This window comes from Macrobrachium rosenbergii, chromosome 16, assembly GCF_040412425.1.
Source record: "Macrobrachium rosenbergii isolate ZJJX-2024 chromosome 16, ASM4041242v1, whole genome shotgun sequence".
Taxonomy (NCBI): Eukaryota; Metazoa; Arthropoda; class Malacostraca; order Decapoda; family Palaemonidae; genus Macrobrachium; species Macrobrachium rosenbergii.
This window is the reverse complement of record NC_089756.1, coordinates 11,157,726-11,163,725: the sequence shown is the minus strand read 5'-3', so window position 1 is coordinate 11,163,725 and position 6,000 is coordinate 11,157,726. Positions and strand designations below refer to the sequence as shown.

Below are 6,000 nucleotides of genomic sequence, written 5' to 3'. Positions count from 1 at the left end.
GAGAGAGAGCGGGAAAACAGAATACAACAGAAAAGAGTGCGGGAGACCCACTTGCTGTCTTGATGGCCATTCGGAATCTTTGTGTGAATGTGACAAATTGCAGAGTGATATATGGGAGAGAGATGGCATACAGCCGTACGCACTTTATACTGAATAAGCACAAAATTAAAAAATTCATCATATCTTCTAGAATGGAAGATAAAATTTAGTCTAAAAGCCGAACGCTGGGACGTATGAGGTCATTCAGCGCCGCAAGTGAAATTGAGAGTTTGAAACGTGAACAACCTCGCAGTTGCACTATGAAACAACAGATGGGTGAGGGTGTAAAGAAAGATATATAAAAAAGAATATGAACGGAGATACAGTAAAAGGAATGAAAGTGGTTGCAACTAGGGGCCTACATAAGGGATACTGCCAAGAACCTTAAGTAATGCCTACGGTGCACCGCATAAGGAGCACTGACGGCACTACCCCCTTACGGGAATCATATCTTCTGCACAGAAGTCATTCCATGTCAATTTATCCGGCCGCAAGGTTCTCACTTTCAGTCACCTGCTAGATACCAACGGCGCATGCGCGTTCTCGGACCATCACTCAAATCGAATGCTAAAGGCGTTTCTGGGCGACGCCTCTCAAAGGTGGCAGGAATTAAAGTAATTCACCACGTTGCTGAGTGTTAAATACCCTAAAGATTTTTGTTACGGGGGAAACATATGACTGGTTCATGACACAACAAAGGGATACAAAGCATCATGAGATATAAGATAGCGTTGCAGACAAACACAAAAACATAATTTTATCAAGATCTATCTCCAGCTCAGACTCTCTCCTTGTATCCCCACGTATAATATCATCATACTGGAATTTTCAATTTGTAGCTCAGAGTAACGCACAGACGCTTCCTCGTATATGCTTGCTTGCTTGCTTGCTTGCATGCTCTCTCTCTCTCTCTCTCTCTCTCTCTCTCTCTCTCTCTCTCTCTCTCTCTCTCTCTCTATATATATATATATATATATATATATATATATATATATATATATATATATATATACTAATACATATAAGTTCATATTAACCCATTATCCTTCCGTCAGCGCCACATACGGTGAATAAACTCGGCAGATATGCTAATGGCGGACTGTATCACACGAACCCTCACTACAGGAAGACAGAGTCCCCGAAAGTACTTTGCACTCCACTCCTTCAAGAGCTTCTCTTGGGCATCGCCGACCCTCAGGATTAGGCGGCCGTAATTTCGGCAGATTATAATATGATTAATATGATTAACGACACGAAAAGAGAGAAGGGAAGGAGGATGGGAGGGAGGTAAGGAGGAGGAGGAGGATAAGAGGGGGAGAAGGAGAAAGAGATGCAGGAAGAGGAGGAGGGAAAAGGAGAGGAATCAGAAGTATTGCAATTGCGTATCTCTTATGGACGTACTTCCCCCACCCACACCCCCCATCTCCCCCTCCCAATACGGAACTAGCGTAAATGACATTAATATATTGTAGGAAAAACAAAACTCCCTATAACTTCGCATCAATATGTTGTAAAAATTACTCCCTATATATTATTACAGCCTGTAGGTAAGCATGCATAAGCATTTTCAAACCAGTGATGTCTTGTAAGACAAAAAAAAAAAAATCAACTATATCAAATAGCATAGATGTGTAGACGCATCTTCTACACGACCAGCAGCAAGCACTCACACGTAGGTGTACGTATGTGTGTGTGTGCGTGTGTGAGTACGTGCATACACACATATAAGCACAAGCTGTCGGGCTGTCGGGCGTGCCGGAGGATTGCCAAAAAGTGCACGCCGATACGACCGCCATTGTACGAGATCACTCCACCGTGTACCATTCATGTCTCACTGCCGAAGGAAGATCTGTGATGGAGCTCTTGCAAATGACGCGTCAGTAACGTCGCTTTTGGCAGTCTCTCTCTCACACCGACTGGTCGACGTGCAACAGCACCATGGTTTTTTATTTTCATCTTCGTCGTAGATAGGTGTTAAGGGTATATATACTATCTGGCACGAATCAGACACAACTTTGACGTAAGTGATCACGAGGTATTATACTATTTACGCAATCAAAAAAATGTAGGTGACAAACTTGAAATTAAAAAATAATAACACACACACACACACACACACACACACACACACACACACACACACACACACATATATATATATATATATATATATATATATATATATACATATATATATATATATATATATATATATATATATATATATTTCATATAGTATATACAACATATACATACAAACAAAAAATTGGGTGTACACACACACACACACACACACACACACACACACACACACACACACACACATATATATATATATATATATATATATATATATATATATATATATATATATATATATATATATATATATATATGTGTGTGTGTCATGTGTAATAATAATGTGTTATTACATGTTTTACACAATTTCAAGTTTGTCACCATATATATATATATATATATATATATATATATATATATATATATATATATATATATATATATATATATATATATATATATATATATATATATTTTATATATCTATATATATATACATACATATATATATATATACACATACATATACGCACACATACAGTACCATGCGCCCCGATATATACGTAAAAAATATATAAATATTTTTACGAAAATGATCAGGAGATTGGTATTTGCTAAGCAAGGGGTGAACGATGGTTATCCGAATGAAATATGACGCGAGAATGCTAATAATCATTACTCCTTATTTATTGTTTTTTACTCCGCGTCTGACGCAAAATTGTCACACTAAATCAGGTTGATATTTAATCAGATGACAGGGCGTAAATTCCAAAACTAATTAAAAAGTCGTCTTCATAATTAATGTTATTAGAATTTTTAATTTGCAGCTCAGAGTAACGCACAGACGCTTCCCCCACACATGCTTGCTTGCTTCTCTCTCTCTCTCTCTCTCTCTCTCTCTCTCTCTCTCTCTCTCTCTCTCTCTCTCTCCTTCTGTGTGTGCGTGTGTAAATATAATATATATATATATATATATATATATATATATATATATATATATATATATATATATATATATATATATATATATATATATGTATATATGTATATATATATATATATATATATATATATATATATATGTATATTTATATATATATATTTATATATATGTATGTATGTATATATATTATATATGTATATAAATAATATATATACATATATATATTATTTATATACATATGTATATATATATACATAGAGAGAGAGAGAGAGAGAGAGAGAGAGAGAGAGAGAAAGAGAGAGGAAATGGGAAACTGTCAATCAGTCAGTCGTTTTATCTCCAACAAAACATATACCGCAACTGCGTTGAATTTGATCCATAGCTCTGCAGGAAGGAGGGGGACATTGAGAGAGAGAGGGAGGTGGGGGAGGGGGAACAAACGACAACAGGGAAGAAAGGGGGAAGAGAACTATCATCCACCGACTATTAGCCTAAAAATACCTCAACCCTCTGCCATAAACCTTTCATAATAATAATATTTCCCCCTCCCATACACGCGATCATTCAACAATCAACCCCGAAAGCCATGGAGTCCTAGCAACCTCTTCCTCCCCCCCAACACACGCACACAAAACTACCCTCAACCTCCTCCTCACAAAGAAAAACTACCCTCAACCTCCTCCTCACAAAAAAAACTACCCTCAACCTCCTCCTCACAAAAAACTACCCTCAACCTCCTCCTCACAAAAAACTACCCTCAACCTCCTCCTCACAAAAAAAACTACCCTCAACCTCCTCCTCACAAAAAACAAAGAAAGAAAAAAAAAACTACTACCCTTAACCTCCTCACAAAAAAAAACTACCCTCACCCTCCCTCTTTCATGCAGTCAATAAAAAACTCCCTCCCTCCCTCCCGTCCCATATATTCAATATGAAAAATCTACTCTAACTTGCATTTACCCACAATAAAAAAGAGAAACATCTTACTCATCCCACCCGCTAACACACGCGCGATAAAAAAAAAAAACTTGTCCAGCTGATAAGATTAAAACAATCAGCTGTTTTTAGCGTTGCATTACAGGTGAACTTGGAGTTGAAGGTAGAATGAACAATGGAAAATCTAGATGAAATAATACTACAATTTCACATACAAAAAATTATATAGAATTTTCTCTCTCAATTAGAGATTTGAATGATCAAACGAATGGTAAAATTTGCAAGCGCCGACAACACAAAGAATGGATAAATCAGTTGTCAAAATACTACTACTACTACTACTACTACTATTCCTCCCTTAGCATTTCATATATATATATATATATATATATATATATATATATATATATATATATATATATATATATATATATATATATATATATATATATATATATATAATATATATATATATATATATATATATATATATATATATATATATATATATATATATATATATATATATATAAATAAACAAACACACACACATACATACATATATATATATATATATATATATATATATATATATATATATATATATATATATATATATATGTGTGTGTGTGTGTGTGTGTGTGTGTGTGTGTGTGTGTGTGTGTGTGTGTGTGTGTGTGTGTAGGATATTCAACAATAATAATCTCCCTTAACCTTTACTCAAACAATTTGAAAAAAAAAGAGGCTAGACTAGACTAAAGACAGTGGAATCACACAAAGCACGAATAACGGGCAAAACCACTGGTCAATCACGCTACATCAGTCATCGATGCAGAATAATCATAGAATATACATTCACGATAAAAGCTTCAAATACATAAAACGATATTAAATTATTCGTTTCCTCAATACTAAAAACTCTATACCCCTCTGTACTTCCAGGAACGGTACTGTCATCACTTCAGACGATAAGTAATTTCCCACGCATATTTCTGATAGGGTCATCATTTCCCACACCTTTCTGAAAGTGTCATAATTTCCCACACACATTTCTGACAGTGTCATCATTTCCCCCGCACCTTTCTGACAGTGTCATAATTTCCCCCGCACCTTTCTGACAGTGTCATCACATCCCACACACCTTTCTGACATTGCCAGTCTCGGACTTTTCATCACTAAAAAAAACAAAACGAAATGAAATCACATCACACACGAACGATAGATAAACGCTCTGTGCCCTACGATCGGAACTTGAAGCGCAGAGCTCCTTAGGTTTTCATAGCCCTTAAAGACCGCTGGGACCTGCCTGGGACGAACAATCTATGGTCTATCAACGCTGGGTCTATGTAGCGCACGGTCTAGCTCTAGACCTTGATCTAACCCACGGTCTAGTTCTAGACCGGGATCTAACCCACGGTCTAGTTCTAGACCGGGATCTTACCCACGGTCTAGTTCTAGACCGGGACCTAGTCCATACGTATGGGCAAAGATAAAAAAAAAAAGGTGGGGGGGGGGGCTTAACTATAGCGCTTGAAAGATGTAAGGTTATTATTATTATTATTATTATTATTATTATTATTATTATTATTACAGGTGTTCTGAGATAGAATTCCTGCGTAGGTTTTGTAGCGAAAGTTGTCTGTTCATCAGAGAAGGAAATTCGGCTGCAGAGATATATTCCTTTCACATTTAGAGAAGAGTATTCAATCCTTCTTCTTCTTGTAGCAATATATTCGGTTCTTCCTCAACACTTCAATGGTTTCACGTAATTACTTCATCATTATTTCGCATTTCTCCAGGTTTCCCGTTTGTTCTATTTCGTCAAGCAATACAACTTTCTATCTAAAATCATTTCAGACTTCACCCTGCACATATAAAGAAGGATTCCATCTACACTGTAGAAGGTATGCGAGAGCAAATTACCCAATAACATTTCCATCCGACGAAATGCCTTGAGTGGCGTAATCCATCTCTCGTTATGGTTGCAAAGTCCCTCAATTTCT

General features: G+C 36.2%; 1 protein-coding gene across 4 annotated transcripts in view; it reads right to left on the bottom strand.

The window, feature by feature from the left end:
• Rbp6 (RNA-binding protein 6) overlaps positions 1 to 6,000 on the bottom strand; it is a 1,287,678-nt gene that overhangs the window by 560,987 nt on the left and 720,691 nt on the right. The window lies entirely within an intron of this gene.